The following is a 19,383-nucleotide window of genomic DNA, read 5'->3' as shown; positions in this document are numbered from 1 at the left end:
TGCTCGGGATCTAAGTGTGCACCTTTGACTACCTTGTGGCCACAGTGGTGAGGAAATCCTTTTATGCTGCACAACTTCTAAGTTAGGGCATGGCATCTACATCCAAAGAGGTCATTATCCCACTGTACTCCACCCATATAAGGTCAGTCGTAGAGTAAAATGCTCCCTTCGGTATGTACCTGACTAGGCATGTGCAGCAGCTAGATCGACCTCAGAAGTGCCTTATAAAAAAGAATACAAGGCGTAACAAATCTACCCTATGGAGAGTGCCTTAAAGTCTTTTCCCTGTACTCATTTTCTTATAGATTGCTGAAGGGTGATCTATGCCTGGCTTACAAGGCATCTGCAAACCCCACACTTATGAATCTCCTGCATATTCGTAAGTTAAAGAGTACCAGAAATACAAGGTCTCAGGACCTGAATTTTGTCCGCAACTTAAACAGAACATGCTGGAGAGACAGGTATGTGTTCCAGAGTCTGCCCCTCCTGTGGAACAGGCTTCCCAACTATGAAAAAGCTGAGTTTCTCTATTATCCGCTTTAAGCGCAACCTAGACCAGTGGATGGGGACTAGGAAATTTACACTGGGCCTGGTTCCCATGTTCCTTATAGACAGGGATGGCTAATAAATGCCTGACCCTCAATGTCCTACTTGAATACAGGAGATCATAATTCTTTCAGGAAAACCTGTCTAGGCTTAGAAGTACTCCCATGGGTCATTAGCAGTGCAACAATCTATGAATCTATGAATTTGAAACCATTGATCATGGCCTTTTGATCAACCATTTAAAATCTTACTGTGGTCTCTCCTCTTTGGTCTTAGCGTGTGTGTTACGTCTTATGTTACTGGCCATTCCCAAAAGGTCTTTGCTAAACTGAATTCATCTTTGTCCTATCTGTTGGAATGTGGAGTACCACAGTGCTATGTATTAAGCCCATTGTTTTTCATAGTTTATATATTTCTTATTAGAGAGTGAAGGGATTAGCGTACCACAGTTATGCAGATGACACCAAAATTTACCTCTCTGTTCCAGAGAATGAAATGGCAAGTATGTATTCTCTGGATGATGATCTTGAAGCCATCATTTCTTGGCTTTTGCATTATCAGTTGAAACAGAACACTTCCATAACTGTGGCTATGGCAGTACAATCTTGGATGATTCCAGTGCACCTCAACTTTCTAGTTTCATCTTGTGTTTGGACATGTATGTATTCTAAGCATAATCTTGGATCTTAGGTTAGCACTTAAGGACCAAATGTTGCCTGTTGTGAAATTATCTTGTTTCCATTTACAAAACATCTCCAAGATTAGGAACGTCTTGTCTCAATCTGATCTCTCAGTAGTAGTTCATGATTAAAGTCTCCTCCAAGTCCGTGCACTCTACCTGGGACTTCCCAACACAGAGTTGGACTGTTTATTTACACATCTCTGCTGTCAGGTTGTCTAGATATCTGCTTTTCTTTCCTTTGTTGACCAGGTTAATCCCACTAGGCTGGTAGCCTGCTTTCAGGGGAAACTCGAGGTGGAATTTATTCTGCCAGGGAAAATTTGGCCAGGGCATTGGGGAACTTCACTACGATTGGTTACAGTCCATAGTCATGGAAGTGCTAGCTGCAAATATGTGCACACGTTCTGTTCCAAGCACAGTGGCAGCTGGTAGGACAGTGTGCAAGATGGAGGATTCAGTGGAAGGGAGCAGAGGTGAACACCAGGTTGAAGAAAGATGTTACAGAAGGCATAGAAGATTTGGAATTGCTGTTTTAGCAGCAGCTTTTTGGTAAAACAGGGTTCATCAGAGAGGAATGTGGAGGTACAACCCTCCAATCAGGATGGTAGTGGGATGATTTATTGAAAGACTTAATTAATCAGAGTGAGCTGGGGAATGAAGTGTCATGGCGGGATATTATGAATAAAATACAGGAGGGGGGGTACAGACGAAAGGTTAGACGAAGCTAGTATACAAACAAAAAAGAACATATATGGAAACAGTGGCAACTACACCAGGTGGGCAGAGGAAAAGAAAAAAGAGAATGTGCCAGAAAGAAAGTTTGTGGTAGGGATACAAAGTAAAAAGAGACCGGAATTAAACAGATATGAGGTATGGGATGTTTTAATATTACCCTTGGATGGGAAAACACAAGAGGTTAGAGCTTTTATTGTGATTAACAATGAGACATTCTATGACATTTCTTTTGAAACTGTACAAGGTATGGAAAAAATTTCTGTTCGAGTATGAAAAGACAGAATTGTAATCCGTGGAATGAATATGTAATTCAAGGATTGTTTCAGAAGACTAAAAAGAAAACACGTAATTTCAAACAGAGGTTGAAAGAGAGACTTTAAAAGAACATTTAAAAAATGTTGGCAAAGAAGTAACACATTTCAAAAGTTTATAACAATAGGGGTTTATGGACTGGGGAAAGGACTGTAATGTTATCTTAAAAATGGGGAAAAAATCATACACATTCCAAGTATTATAAATCTTAAAGGCAACAAAGGTATTGTAAAATATAGGGGTCAAATATAACATTTTTTATGAGCAAGAAGGACATTTAATTAGTAACTGTGACAAACAGAAATGTTATATATCTGGTAAAACAGAACATGAAGCATAGAAATTTATGAGAAATCAAGATAAAATTAAAGAAGTATTATATAAACAAATATATTTTTTCAAGGAAAAAGGAAGAGGTCTCACTATTTTTAAGTAAGATAGTGAAGGGGGGGACTGCCATTTGGGCAGTTTTTTCCATCTCTTTCAGCATTCTGGTTTAAAAGCCGCACTTGCGCTTGTTTCCCACCTTTCCTGAAACTAACCTAGTCCAGATACAAACTTGCTGTATCCAGGACTGTTGGTAAGCTTCTGAGCCTTTCTGTGTTGGAAGAAAGCCTTCTAGCTTATCAGTGGGAGTGATAAGCACTAGGTAGCCTGTCTACCACGAGAGGAGAGGTTCTTGGCCCAGAAATTCTAGTTTATTGACCATTTGGACAGTTTGTCTGTCTCTTTCAGCTTTCTGGTTTAAAAGGCCACATCTGCACTTGTTTACCATCTTTCCTGTAACTAACCTACTGGGTAGCACTAGAAAGCCTTAAACTGATACAAGCCTTCTAGCTTAGAAGAGAGACTTTGGAGTGATTAAGTATCAGTTTTCTATACTTTCTTGCTGTACTTTAACTGTTTTCCGCCTGAACACAAATTTTCCAGCGTTTATTGTGTTTTAAAAGCTTGTTTTTTTCACATATTGTATTTATTTGACTGCCTGCACTTTTAAAAAGTTGTTTTTTGTTTAAATAATTTGTTTAACTGTTGTAGGCTACACACTAAAGTGCGATAACCTTTTCTGATCATTTGTAGTCGTTTAAAGCTGTTTTAAGTGTATTTTTTTACTGTTTTTGCCTTATCTTTTCAAAAAAAAAAAACAAAAAAACAAAAAAAATTCCTTGTTTTCTGCCTTTCTAAGCTAGTATAGTCCAGTTTTCAGGCTAGTGCTGAATTCAGGGCTGTGATACTAGTTTCTGAGTTGCCCATACCTTAGTTGGATAGAAGGAAGTTTCTCTGTTCACCTGTGAGAGAGGGGATCTTTGAGCAACTATTCTGTCCGTGGAGGAGTGGTTCCAGCCCAGAAGTTAGTCGTTTATTGGCCATTTTGGGATAATTTCCATCTCTTTAATTTCCCTACTATAAAAACCACGTTTGCACGGTTTTGCGCACCGGGCAGTGCCAGTTAGCTACGGTTAAATTATTCCCGGCTCCACTAAGTCTCCTCTTCAGTTTTTCCCTTGAAACTAGTTTAACTCTCAACCTAAGCACTCAAAAAGCATCTTACAGCCCAGCACTTGCTCAGACCTAATAGCAAGCACTAATATACCCTGACACTGATTGCCCAGCAGGACAAGGCTCTTTATTCACCCCTCACCAACCAAGCGACTAAGCAGCTCACCCTGCTATTCAGGCAAGACCAAAGGTCAACTTCAGGTGCACTCTCCAGTCCAGCTGGTGAATCTGGGTATCCTGAGGCAGTGTTACAACTGCCTCATGTACACAGACAACCCTCTCCTCCTACCACAAAACACTAACATGTGCGAGAGATGCAATTATACAGCCAAACTGGAAGCTAAGCTGTCTCTACCCAAGACTAGAACAGACAGTCAAGAGGAGAAGGTTAACACTTGCACCACACCTCCAGCCGCACACAGACCTACTAAAACAGCATTGGCAAAAAATACACATAAATACACAAAATCATACTCGGAGGCTCTAAATAAAAACCTGCAAAAGCATCACAGACGTCCAAAGCAGACACCCAAACAACCTGCACTTCCCATCACAAACCAGACAACACATAAAACACAAAATCAGTGTGCTGCACAATCACAGCCCTTAAGGCGAAATAACGTACCTAACACACTAGTAATAGGTGACTCTATAGTCAGGCACACTGACGTCCCACTCACTAGGCTGGACAAGCAGAAGGTTACTGTTAGCTGCCTGTCGGGAGCCAGAATCCGCCACATAACAAAAGCACTCAGGTCACTCCAGAACAAGTACAAATATGACTCTGTCATTGTTCATGTTGGTGTGAATGACCTGAGACGTACCTCCCTGGACTACATGAAATGAGACATGGAAGAGCTTTCTGATCATGCAGTCCAGGCTGGTATGACCCTGACCCTGAGTAGCATCCTGCCCTCACCAAGAATGATACCTCAGTATAAAGAAAAAATGATCAATTTCAACAATTGGCTAAACTTCTGGTGTCATTCAAAGGGTATCCAGTGTCTGTCAGCCTGGGACGACATGCTCGACAAGCCGCGTTGCTTCACAAGAGACAGCTTGCACCTGTAACCCCTAGGCTTTCAAATACTGGCCAAGGCTCTTGCTGCCCCCATAGTGCCTTTATTAGGCAAGGCTCAAAAGTCAAACCCACCTCCATAAACAGCACAATTAACAAAAAACTGAGGGTTATGCTACTCAACGCCAGGTGTTTAAATCTCAAAATGCACGCGCTCAAAGCACTCTTCAGTATGAAAAACATCGACATCTGTGCAGTAACTGAAACCTGGTTCAAGGCTCCAGAAAACACCCCAGCACTACCGGGCTACAACTCATACCACACGTTTCGTCCACAGAACATGGACCGAAACACAAAAGAAGGGGGTGTATCCATATTCATCAAGGATACCTACACCTCCAGGTTAGTTGCGCAGCATGATACCTCTGAGATCATCCATGTGCAACTAACATCAGGAAAATCTGCAGTGCAAATTGTGTCCTGCTACAGATCACCCTCCATGACCCAGGACCACCTCTCCACCTTTCTGGAGACACTGGAAAACATGAAGGTCCTACCGGACACCCTGATATTGGGCGATTTCAATTACCCTACCATTCACTGGGAAAACTACTAGAGTACAAATTCCAGGGCCCAGCGCTTCCTGGAATTCATCAACTCAAATGCCCTGGATCAGCTAGTAAACTCCCCTACCAGAGGTGAAAACATATTGGACCTGGTCATCACCAACATTTGCGACAGGTGTTCCACACCGGAGGTCAACCCGTCACTGGTTAAATCAGACCACAAACTAATCACTCTGGATGTCCACACCCCACCACCACCCACAACTAAGGAAACCACAGTAAAAACCTTTTCTAAAGCAAACATCACCTTAATTAAGACAGAGGTGGTAAGTTTCACAGCCCCCATGCTAAAGGATAATGCTGCCCAAGATGCAGAAACCTTTACAAATGCACTCTATGAGCACCTACTAGGATGCATGGATCGTGCCATCCCTAGCAAAACCAAGACTCACTCCTCTAAGCGAAGGAAACCAGTTTGGTGGACCCCTGCAATAAAGAGGCTATACAATAGGAGGAGGAAACTAGTTCACAAAAAAAGCAAATCCCAAGAAGGAAAGACATCCCTGATCAATATCAGTAAGAAACTAAGGTCCCTCATGAAATCATCCAAGGCTATCTTTGAAAGAAATATAGCCAAGGATTCAAAAGATAACCACAAAGCCTTCTTTAGCTATGTTAAGAATCTAAGTGGCAACTCGCAGATATGCACTGAACTAGTGCAAAATAACTCAAAATATACTGAACCTACTGATATTGCCAATATCCTGGCAGCTAGATTCAGTGCAAACATCACCTCCAAAAGGGCCCACAACAATACCAGAAAAGTGTAGTGTCCCAAAAATCACAGATGCACAGGTGAAAACAGCCCTTTCAAAAGCCAAAAACACAGCGTGAATAGGACCAGATGGTGTCCCAGGCTGCGTCTTGCATGAACTACAAAACGAACTAACCCCCCACCTAAACACGCTGTTCAATCTCAGCCTCTCCACAGGCTATGTCCCCATAGAATAGCGCACAGCAACGGTTATTTCTCTCCACAAAGGAGGGGCCACAACTGACCCTGGTAACTATCGCCCCATAAGCCTGACTAGCCTGGTCTGCAAGGCTGTGGAGCGCATCATCATTGAACTCATTAAGAAAGACATTGGGAACCTCCAAACACTTGACCCGACCCAGTTCGGCTTTGTTAAGGGCAGATCATGCCTACTAAACCTGGTTGACTTCTTCGAGACAGTCACCAAGGCCATAGATGAAGGAAAGGTGGTTCACACAGCCTACCTTGATTTCGCCAGGGCTTTTGACACCATTCCCCACTCGGGTATTACAGAAAAACTCACCAGCCTGAACATAAACGCCTGTGTCACGAGATGGGTTGCCAGCTGGCTTACAGACAGAACTCACACGGTAAGAATAGCGGGCTCCAGGTCCGAGACTAAACCAGTCACAAGTGGTGTCCTGCAAGGATCGGTCTTGGGACCGCTACTGTTGGGCATATACTTCTCAGAAGTACAGGCAAACACAGGAGGAATATGGCTAACCAAGTACGCCAATGACTGCAAATTGGGAGCCATAATTGACTCTCCGGCTAACATGGACATCCTCCAAAAGGGCCTTACTGAGATGGACACCTGGTGTCAAAGTCATGGCCTCAAGCTAAATGCCAAAAAATGCATAGTCATCCCATTTGGGAAAAACAAAACACCCACGATTTACAACATAGGTGGCAGCCCCCTTAATACAAAAGAGGTAATAAGAGATCTGGGGACCCAGGTAGACAGTAATCTCTCCTTTGACAATCATATTGCCAAAGTAGTTAGGAAATCCTTCTATGTGGCCCATCTAATTACTAAAGGGTTCGCATCTAGAAATAAAGAGATTATAGTGCCCCTCTACTCGTCACTCATTAGACCCATCATAAAGTACAGTGCCCCATTTGGGATGTACCTCACAAAACACTTCCAACAGCTGGAAGGACCACAAAAGTACCTCACCAAGAGGATTACTGGCCTCAGACATATGTCCTATGCAGCCCGACTGAAAAAACTCCGGCTGTACTCAGTGGCATATCGCTTACTCAGAGGTGATCTCTTCCTGACTTACAAAGCCATGTCCAACTCAGAATTGATGGACATGCTCCACCTAAAAAAATCCAAGTTACTGCAAGCCACGTGCTCTAGTGAGCTAAACCTCGCCACAACAATAAATAGAACATGCTGGAGGGATAGATTCCTGTCACAGAGACTCCCCATGCTTTGGAACTAAATTCCAAATTACATCAGGCAGAGCCTCTCACTAACACTCCTCAAGAGAAACCTTGACAAGTGGATGGGTAACAGAAAAATACACCCTTGGGATCACTTCATTGGCTCTGCTTGACAGAGGATCAGTTAATTAATCAATGGGGCGGCGAAAGCCGACACACTCTGGCTAGGCTTATAAATGCCCTCAGGTAGATAGCCTAGTACCTACCTATGAACCTAGTAGTGTGATGAGAGAATTGAAAGATAAAGAAGGGAACTTAAATAAAAAACAGATTATGGAAGCTGTTACAAGTTGCGTGGAAGAAATGTTTAGTAAGAAGAAAAGACAAAGTGTATGGATATGGGAAGTAAAAATATTTTCTTAACAAACTAACGGAGAATTTGAAAAAAGAGATAACATTATTTGGATTCCTTTTTAGCAGTGTTGAAATGGCAAGATTTACAGTGATCAGTAGATGGAGATATTTTGCCCATTCCCTAACCTAAGACCTTGAGCAGCATGCAGGATTGATTTAATGCCATTTTTCAAGAAGAAACTTTCTGGCGAATGTCTCTTCTGGCTACTCTGGTTGGCCATCTGGAGTTTCATTCAGTTTGGGGTTAAGGAATAGAGTAAGCTGGCACTTTTATTCTGTACTGTCCTCTGGTTTCTGTTTGTCATCACAAACTAGCGATCCTGGTTCTGCTTAACCATCCCCCTAGTTGGCTTAGCCTGCTTCCCTGGACCTGGGCGAGTTCCAGGTGTATCCTCAGTATATGGTGTCCCTATGGGGTTGCTTCAGCAAAAGACGAAAATATTATCTCCACAGGTTCAGAATATGTGGACCCCAGGGTTGAGTTAAGGGTCGCTTTACAACACCAACTGTGGAGTGATTTTTTTTCTTTCTTTTTTTGAATGAGATCCGGTCACCAAAAGTAAGCCACACTGACTATTGAGTGAGGCATTGAAATTAATTGGGATTTGGTTACTGGTGATTATAGTATAAACATACAAGAATTACAGATACTTGGGGGTCCTAAACAAAAGACCACCACTGGTAGAGATTTTAGTAGAATCTAGAACAGAAGTTGTTGTTAAGAAAGGAATAATTAGTAGAGCATATACAATATTGCATGATAATTATAAGAATCAATCAGAAGAGGTTAGGAAAGATTGGGAGAGAGATTAGATGAGCAAATATGCAAAAAACTAGAAGCTTTAGGATCTTTGGAAGTGTTTATATAGGTATTTTTATACCCCAAGCAGACTTCAAAGAATTTGTTGTCCTGTAGATATCAAATATTGGGAGGCATGATGGGGGAAGAAAGGGGTAAAAGGGAACATATTTTCTGCGAGTGCAGTGAGTTGGCAATGTTTAAAGATTCCCTGCAGACTGCTGTATCGGAGACACTGGGTGAGCAAATTGGACTAACTAGGGAAATTATTTTTTTTTCAGCTGTGGAAATGGAATTGCCTGGATATAGTAAGGCCTTGCTGATCCTAATTATAATGGCTGCCAAAAAAGCAATTACTAGAAAATGGAAATCCCAATCCACTCTGTTCTAGTAGAAGAATAAGCTTCTTGCTTGTCTCTTGCCGTCTTCCCCTCCCAGGTAAAATCCTTCAGCTATTTATTAATTACAATCCACAACTTCTCCCCTGGTTGATATAAATATGCCTGACCAGTGTACAAGACTAAAGGGACTAAAAACATTTTAACTGCTTATATCTTACTGTTAATATCCATATAACAGAGCTTCTGTTTTCTCAGTTTTTGTATGATCTTTTGTTTCTTACAGCGTATCCTTAGCTGCCACACCAGTATCATTTTTAATCCATACTCCTAAATACTTCATTTTATCATGTCCCCATCAATATGGATATTGCTGAACCAGTTTGTATGTGGGTACATAATTTACCGCTATTGCTTTTGTTTTTGCTTCATTAATTTTCCATCCCAAAAAGCTAATGTCTATTTCTGGTTCTGTCAGGTATAAAATATTGTCATCTGCAAACAAAGCCAGCTTTTCGTGACTACCATACCAATTGCATCCTTGAATTTCTGAGTCCCTTATTTTCTTTCCCAATGATTCTAAATATAATGCAAATAACAAAGGGGAGAGAGGACACACTTGTCTGGTTCCTCTGCTCAAACAGAGATCATCAGAGAGGACCTCACCCACTTTAATTTTCACCTCCGATCCTTCATGTATCCTCCTAATCAACCTTATAATTTTATCAGGGAATGCAAATGCTTCATTGCTCTACTCATAAAATCCCAGCTTGCTCTGTCAAATGCTTTGCATCAAGACCTACCAGCAGCAGTGGTATTTTCTTACATTCTGCTTCCCTTTGTGTATCATCACTGTTCTGTTTATGTTGCCAAATGTTTGCCTTCCTTCCACAAAACCATATTGATCCATATCTATCAATTGTGGCATCACTTTTGCCATTCTTTTAGCCATTATAGACTTAAGCACTTTATAATCCTGATTTAGTATTGAAAAGGGCCTGTATGATGCTGTAGCTGCTGGATCTTTACCCTATTCAGCTAATACAGCTACTACCTCTTTCTTCCAGGATGTTGGTACTTCTCCTTCTCTTAAAATACTGTTAAAAACCTTCCAGATCATCTTCAGTGTTTTCCTTCCTAGCTTCCAAACTTCCACATGAATATCATCTAATCTTGGGGAATTTTCCTGTAGATTGTTTATACATCACGATTTTTCTCTCATCTCCTCCTATCCTAACTGTTAGTAATTGAGCTTCATCTCCCTCTAGCCTTGCCATATTTAATTCTTCCATAAACATTTCCATTTTGTACCTTTTCTTGATTTCCATATTTTTCTGCTATATACAGACTTTCATAGAATTTCCAAAATATTTCTAATATTTCTACATGATCCCTAGATGTTCATCATGTTACCCTGCTGCAGTCATCACACTTGGGTTATCCTGCCGTCAGGCGGTCCCGCAGTCAGCCCGAATTCCAAAGTCTTTGTCTGGCATCGGTTGCTGTCGCTTCTTCCCTGATGTAAGGGCGCCAGGGGTATATCAGAGGCATCCAACGCCATTTTCTTCAGTCTTTCTTGCCGCGCGGTGCCTGAAGCAGAAGCAGTTCGCAAGTGCCGGTCGGCCATCACCTGAGATTGTCGAATCGAGTTTCAGTCCGAAGTCTTCAAAGCTAAGTTCCCCATTGGGGAACCTTTTTTTAACTCAGTCCGATGTCAGAAAAAGTTAACAATTGCATTTCTTGTGGGAAGCAAATACCTCATAAGGACTTTCATTCTTTTTGTATGCCTTGCCTAGGCCTAGACCACGACGTCACTGGTTGTCGGTTTTGTGCTAGGTTCAATAAGCGAACTATTAAGCGACGCTTTGATTTCGCACGACACTACTTCGGTAGGAAATTTAATTACACTATGCCGTCGGAGCAAACGACTATCGGCGTGCATAAAAAATGCAAAGATAAAGAAAGGCAGCCTAGATCCAAGCCAGACTCCGAGGCCTCGGCTGGGCCAGTCGCCGGTTCTCCGGATTTCAGTGAGGCGCCTACACAGCCCCTGGCTACCGCTGAATTGGATCCCCAGACCGCTTCGGCCTCTCCAACAGAGAGTTCTAGGCCAACGCAGCCGTTTTCTTTAGGCCCTACCGACGACATTGCAGTAGGAGAAGCCGGTGCTGTAGAAACACCTTCGGTTTCTGAAGGTGTCTTCAGACCAACTACTCTCACCATAAAATCTTATGCTAAGATTAAGACTCCTCTAAAACCAAAAAAGACTACTCTTCAGTCTCCAGGTCAAGGCCCTATGCCTAAGAAACAGATGCTTAAAATGGCTGAAGATTTAATTTCTTTGATCAGGGGTTCCCAACCCCCCCCCCCCACCCAACAAAAGGCCTAGACAAGAGGAGGATTATGCCTCCTCTGATCAAGTGTCTGTTTCCTCAGGCTCCTCTGAGGAACAGGATTACTCCTTTCCACCTTATGAAGATTCTGATCCTGAAGACTCCATTCCCTCAGCTTCTCCCCCTGAAGATTATTCCTTTGGGGAAACCTTACATACCATGAGGGAACATTTCCACTGGGAAGGTCAGGACTACTCTGACTCAAAGAAAAGGCTCAGAGAGTTTCTTTTACTCCCCCAGCACAAACCCCTTGCTATCCCCCCAGTTTTGGACATTGTGGATGATGTTTTCTTAGAATCTAGTCTAAATCCAGATTCTTTGCCTCCTGCTCCAGCCAAACCGGATAGATACTATAGAGTGCCTGACTCACACAAATTCCTATACAAAAGTCCTGTTGCTGATCCAGAGACAATCTCCCAGGGTCCCAAGGGGGCTAAGGCTTCTGTGGCTAAAAATCCTGTACCCTTTGAAAGGGACTCCAGAGCACTAGATAGGTGGGGGAAGAAGGTTTACACCTCAGCTACTCCAGCTATGAAAGCACTAAATTGTCATTTTCCCATGCTTAAATACCAGCAATTCCTAATGTCTCAAATAAAACAAAAGATGGGCATGCACCCTCAGCAGTCTTGATTCAAGGAAATGCAGGATCTGTTGCATGCAGCTGAACAGGTGGGAAAACATACTTTACAATGTGGTTTTGATGCCTTGGAAGCGTCCTCTAGAGCAGCTGTTACTGGGTCTGTTATACGTAGGCATGCTTGGTCAAAGGAACAATCTCTGCCTGATCATGTTAAAGCAAAGTTACTAGATGCACCCTTACAGCAGGATGTCTTATTTGGGGTTAAAGCAGAGGAGGTTTTAAAGAAAGCGGAGGATAAGGCAAAATCTATGCAGACGGTCAAAGATTTCTTACAAGTACAGCCCACACGCTTCAGCAGAAATTGGCCAACAAAAAATTGGTCCTTTCCAGCTTCTGACAGACCACAGAGGGGTAAATACAGGCACCCAAGGGGCAGAAGACAAGCACAAATCCCTTACAAACCCCGCCAATGGGGCACTGCAACACAGAAGGGAGGAGAAGACAGGCCACAAACTACTAGAAGGCAAGCACAATGACTTATACCTCAAACTGCCAAGCAAAACTCTCTTGGCAGCGCCCTTGGGAGGAAAATTAGCACTTTTTGCAGACAACTGGCACATCGTCACAAAGGACAAATGGGTCCTAGACATTATCTCACAAGGATACAGATTCCATTTCCACACCTTGCCAAGGATAAAAGGAATGCCAAACCTGCCACAAAATCAATGGGCAGAGGCACAAAAACAAAGTACAGCTCTCATGGACATGAGAGCCATTCAACTGGTACCTACACAGAAGCAAAGCCAAGGATTTTACTCAAGGCTCTTTCTAGTCCCCAGAAAGGACAATGCTTGGAGACCCATTCTGGACCTTTCAATTTTAAACACCTTCTTGCAAGTACCCAAATTCAAGATGCTAACACTACAGCAGCTTCTTCCCATGTTGGGCAAGAAAGCTTGGCTAGTAACATTGGACCTCAAGGAGGCATACCTGCATGTCCCTATCAGACAAAATTGCAGAAGATACCTCCGTTTCATTGCAGGTTCAACCCATTACCAATTCTCTGCATTGCCCTTTGGCTTATCTACTGCACCCAGGGTCTTCACAAAATGCCTGGCACCAGTAATTGCATACTGCAGACAAAGAGGAATTCAAATATACCCATACCTGGACGACTGCCTCATCCAAGCAGAAAGCAAGGACATTCTCTTACAACACCTGACTTTTGTAAAACATCATCTAAGCTGCCTAGGGTACACAGTAAACGAAAAGAAATCAAAACTAGTGTCCTCACAAAATATGACATTCCTGGGTGCCAGCTTGAATACAACGGCCCATATGGCTTATCTGATGCCAGACAAACAACTACAATTAACACAATACTTCAGAGCAATGGCAACAAAGACCCAACTCCCTGCAAGAAAAATTCTGCAGTCCTTGGGCTTCATGGCATCTTGCATATTACTAATACCATTTGCAAAACTGCATATAAGGAAATTACAGTGGTACCTAAAAAGCGTATGGACTCAACACAGCCACAGCTTGGAAACAATGATACCTCTCATTCCCTGCCTTCAACAGGAGTTCCTGTGGTGGTCACAGGCATGTTACCTCAGTAAGGGTCAGCCTTTCACCTTACCCCCAGCCAGGCAAACTATGACAGATGCATCTGACTATGCCTGGGGGGCACACATGGCAGGATGGTGCATTCAAGGCATATGGACTGCAGATCAAAGGAATCTGCACATCAATCAAAAAGAGATGCTAGCTGTACAAAATGCTCTGACAGCCTTCAAGGACCTCTTACATCCAGGGCAGCTTATCAGAAGAACAGACAACACCACAGTAATGTGGTACATAAACATGCAAGGGGGTACACACTCCTACCCTCTATGCAGGCAAGCAATGACCTTGTGGAACACAGCACTGGCTTACCAAGTTCAATTACAAGCTCAATTCCTGCCAGGAAAAAAGAACACATTGGCAGACGACCTAAGCAGAAACATCATGGATCCCCACGAGTGGAAACTGGATCCACAAGTATTTGCAATGATAACTCAAAAATGGGGGCTCCCAGACATAGACCTATTTGCCAGCCCCCAAAACTATCAACTAACAAAATTTTGCACAAGGACTTTTCACCATCAAGCTTGGAAAGTGGACACACTCTCATTCAGTTGGAAAATGCTGACAGTATATGCCTTTCCTCCATTACCCCTTCTCACAAATGTGCTGCTGAAAGTCAGGATGGAGAGACCCTGAATGATACTCATTGCCCCAGACTGGCCACGCCAGCACTGGTACCCACTATTAAGGAATATGGCCCAGGGCCTACCATGGATTCTACCACAAATTACCCATCTGCTCATACAGCAAGACAATCAGATTCTACACAGCCAACTCAAAACCTTAAACTTGGCTGCATGGCAAATCACCTAAGCAACCAGCCAGCTCCCCTCTCACAAGCTGTTATGGATGTTATTCTGGAGGCCAGGAGGCCCAGCACCAGGAAAGCCTACTCAGACAAATGGAAAAGGTTTTGCGCCTGGAACCAAGCTAAAGGCCAAAATACCCTTCAGGCTGACATACCTCAGATTTTGCAATATTTAACTGAGATGCTACACAAAGGGCTTTCTTTCTCATCTATTAAAATCCACGCCACAGCTATTTCAGCTCACTACAACACGGATCCTCCCTTATTTTCACATCCACTCCTAAGGCAGTTTCTCAGAGGGGCCAAAAACATTAGGCTTCCCAGGAGAGCACCAACACCTACTTGGGACCTCAACTTTGTTCTGGAAAAACTTACGGTGCCTCCTTTTGAACCAGCTTTCTCAGCTGACTTAAAGTTTATATCATGGAAGACTGCCCTGCTGCTACCAATTACTTCAGCGAGAAGAGTTTCAGAGCTTCAGACACTAATGGCAGTAGAGACTTTCCTCATTTTTCATCAAGACAGAGTTTCTCTACGAACTAACCCCTCCTTTATGCCTAAGGTGGTATCCAGTGTGGCTCTAAATCAAACCATCCATTTACCCACCTTCTTTCCAAATCCACAGAACAAAGGAGAAAGACTCCTACATTCCTTGGACGTTCACAGGCAGCTACGTTACTACTTGGATAAAACTAAGGTTTTCAGAAAATCTGACCAGCTTTTTGTATCTTATGCTACAGCATCACAAGGAAAGGCTATCTCAAAACAGACCATTTCCAAATGGATAGGACATTGCATACGTTTTTGCTACACCCACCATGGAAAACCAGTTCCTGCTAGCATAAGGCCCCACTCTACCAGGGCAGCAGCTACATCTACAGCCTACCTCAGGGGGGTGCCAACCAAGGATATTCTGGAAGCTGCAACTTGGAGTTCAGTACACGCCTTCACCAAACATTACCACTTACCACTTTACTCTAAGACTAGAGCTGGCTTCGCCACTGCAGTTTTGCAGGGTCTTCTAGCCTCCTCTAACCCTGTTTGACTCCACCACCCATCCTTAGCTTTGGGATTCTACCCAAGTGTGATGACTGCAGCAGTGTAACACGATGAACATAGTACAGTTTTGTACCTACCATAAATGTAGATGTTCAAGTGTATACCCTGCTGCAGTCCAGGTTACCCTCCCTCCATCCCCTCTGAACTAGCTGAACTAATCTCTACCACTCTATCCTATACTACCTCTGTGGTGTGTTTGCTTGTGCCTAAGGGTTTTGTTTTATTTTCATATAGCTATATGTATGTATATATATATATATATATATATATATATATATATATGTATATGTATATGTATATATTTTGCCTACCTATTATGGGCATCTGACATCTGGGGCAAGAAAAACTGAAGAAAATGGCATCGGATGCCTCTGATACACCCCTGACGCTCTGACGTCAGGGAAGAAGCGACAGCAACCGACGCCGGACCAAGACTTTGGAATTCGGGCCGACTGCGGGACCGCCTGACGGCAGGATAACCCAAGTGTGATGACTGCAGCAGGGTATACACTCGAACATCTACATTTATGGCAGGTACAAAACTGTACTTTATCTTCCTTGTAATAGGGTCCCTATACAATGGGCAATTCTAGGCCCATCAGCCTAACTAGCCTAATCTGCAAGGCCATGGAACGCATTATCATGGACCTTATAAACAAGGACATTGGCAACCTCCAAATGCTTGACCCCACAGAGTTTGGTTTTGTCAAAGGGAGATCATGCCTGTTAAACTTGGTCGACTTCTTTGAAACAGTCACCAAAGCCATGGACGAGTGGAAGATGATACACACCTCCTACCTTGGCCTAGCCAAAGCCTTTGACACTATTCCCCACTCAGGCACAATAGATAAACTCTACCAGCTAGACATCAACCCATATGTTACCAGATGGGTAGCTAACTGGTTCACTGATAGAACTCACTCAGTCAAAGTAGGGGAAGCCATCTTTAATAGTAGACTCGTAATGGGTGGTGTACCCCAAGGATCGGTCTTGGGGGCTCTACTGTTTGGGATATACTTTTCTGAGGTGCAAGCCAAAACCAGTGGTCTGTGGCTGACCAGGTTTGCAGATGACTGCAAGCTGGGCGCTGTCTTACATTCCCCTAGTGATGTGAACATCCTTCAAGAGGGCCTTACACAAACTAATGACTGGTGCTAGAAGCATGGCCTCAAACTGAATACCAAGAAATGCATCATTATCCCTTTTGGGGAAAATGGCATCCCCACTAATTATCACATTAATAACAATGTACTAAGCATGCAGTCAGTCGTGAGGGACTTGGGCACCCAGGTTGATGGCAACCTCACTTTTGACCGCCATGTTACCTCCATTGTGTGGAAGGCTTTCTACATGCCCCCCCTCATAAATAAGGGTATTTCATCCAGAAACAAGGAGGTCATAACATCCCTGTACTCCTCCCTCATCAGACCCATTATTGAGTACAGTGCCCCCTTCAGCATGTACCCTGCCAAGCATATGCAGCAGTTGGAGAGACCACAGAGGTTCCTGACCAGGAAAATCCAGGGTCTCAAACACCTATCCTGTACAAATAGGCTGAGAGCCCTGTCCCTGTACTCAGTTTCATACAGACTGCTCAGAGGTGACCTTTGTCTGGCATACAAGGCCATCTCAGACCCAGCCTTCATGGAGTTGCTGCATATCTGTAAGACAAACGCCACTTAAGCAACCTGAGCGCATGGCCTTAACCTGGTCTATGACATTAATACAACTTGTTGGCAGGATAGATTTGTGTCCCTCTCCATGTCAAGCAGAGTATCTCTCTAGCCCTCTTTAAGAAGAACCTGAATGACTGGATGGGAAACAAAATATACCCCTGGGATCCCACCTGTGTCTCTGCTGGACAGGGGAAACAGGTGCTGACTTTGAGGGAACATGGGCAAAATTCTTGGCTAGGCTTGTAAGGGCCTCCGGGCCAGTAGCCTAGTATCTTCCTATGAACCTAAGCTTGGTGACGGCCTTTTTTACTTTCTGCTGTCTGAGTCATTGTGCTAAAAGTTTTTGTGCTCTAGAGTTATCAGAAACAGTTGCTTAACAGCAATCTTTCTAAGTCTTGCATATTATCTAGGTAGTCCCTTATTTTCTGTTTAGCATTCTGAAATTGCTCCTCTTCTTGTTCTGTTAGATTTCTCCCTATTCTGCAATACTTTGACATTTGTCAGTCCCACTAAATAATTCTTAATCTGATGTCAGTTTTCATTCATTCTTACTGATGGGGTTCGGGTCCAACCTCTCGCAACTGACTCAGTTATAATACATAGCTCGCGCCAGCCAAAAACTCTCGAGCTAAGGCTCTACCCACAATGCCTCTCTTCCCATTACCCCAGATCTTGTTTGCCACAAAGAAGATTGGACGCATCAGCTGATGCTCACAGCTAAGTGCTTTAAAAATTTGTATTGTCATTGTTATTTCTAATCATATTTGGTTAAAGCTCTTTCTCTCTTACTGGATAGTTTTGCTGCCTTGTTTTTGAGTGGGTGACTGTTTTCTGACTTTTTCTACCCACCCCCTTTACTTTATGGTAACTCTTATTGCCATCGTTGGTAACAGGCCTCCTCCCTTTCCTTATTACCATTGGTAGTCTTACATACCTTTGTTGGTATCTTCTTTCACTTTTCTCCTTTTACCCATTTGGGTCTTTTTTTCTATACCATTGTTGGCATATCTGTTTAAAAAAAAAACTCCTTTCTTTCTTTTCCTCTCTTTTGTGCGTGTGTGTATGTCTGTGACCCAACTGTTTTTTTTAATATGGCAGAGAAATAAAAAGGGACATCCAGATTCAAGTAGTGTCAGGACTGTGGCAGAAAGATGCCCAGTTCTGATGGTCATCTTTCTTGCATGTTCTACTTGGGTGCCCCTCATTTGGACATAATGTGTAATATTTGTCAGGGCTTTGGCACCCGTACTTTAGCAGAGAGGTGCAATAAGCTTATCTTAAAAGGCTTATTGAAATGTCCTTTTACTGAAGCCTTGTCTAAGGTAGAGACTTCAAAATCTCCAAAGACAGATGTGAAGAAAAGAAGCCACTCTGTGCCAGTCTCTATGCCACATGAAGCAAAGTTCCAAAAAAATGCAGGTTCCGATGTTTTTTTCCGAACCGAAAGCCAAAGTACCGAAAGTGACAGTATCATCACCTCTGGCACCGAAAACTACTAAATCAGTGCTGTCAGTCATTGAACCGACTGAAACCTCTTCGCCACCGACAATAGTTTCTGCACAGCCACCACTATCCTCTCATTTCATTCCACATTCCCCTCCCATACAACAACCTATGGTGCCGAAAGTTGACCTAACAATTATTCCCAGGACTAGATATTCCCCTTCAGTAGACCCATTTTTGGGTCAACAACCAAGCCCATTTCTGGATGGGTGTGAGTCCCCTTCGGGAGTGTGTATCCATTCCTCCAGGAGTCTCTCAGAATTGGACGTAGTCAGATTGGTGGACCAGCTTTTGGCAGCCAGAGACCTCCTTGCACTTTCAAAAACCTCTCTTCCACCCAGAGCCAAGGCATGTTCTCCAAGGATTCCACCAGTTTTTCCTCCTTCAACCTCCTTTCAGGGTTTGGGGCCCCCCACTTCGATCCCAGTACCAGCTACCTCCGTGCCAACAATGGACCTCAACTTGGTACTGGAGTCAACTCTGTGGTCTTCTGCTCCTTCGGATCTGTCGCACACCTGAGACCATGGTTTGCATGTCAGTTCCGAGATCCTTGGATCAGTTTGGGTTGTTTCCATGGTGCCGTCTACAGCTCTCGGAACCATGGTAGTGTTGAGCCCACTCTTGG

At 43.3% G+C, this 19,383-nt stretch overlaps 1 protein-coding gene across 1 annotated transcript in view; it reads left to right on the top strand.

Annotated features, from left to right (window-relative positions):
* SEC24A (SEC24 homolog A, COPII coat complex component) overlaps positions 1–19,383 on the top strand; it is a 2,581,543-nt gene that overhangs the window by 2,366,764 nt on the left and 195,396 nt on the right. The gene's annotated exons all lie outside the window — the stretch shown is intronic.

The sequence above is a fragment of the Protopterus annectens genome, chromosome 4.part0 (genome assembly GCF_019279795.1).
Source record: "Protopterus annectens isolate FY-2018-M chromosome 4.part0, PAN1.0, whole genome shotgun sequence".
In the NCBI taxonomy this organism is placed as follows: domain Eukaryota; kingdom Metazoa; phylum Chordata; order Ceratodontiformes; family Protopteridae; genus Protopterus; species Protopterus annectens.
The sequence above is the reverse complement of the archived record's forward strand: the minus strand, read 5'-3'. Positions and strand labels throughout refer to the sequence as shown.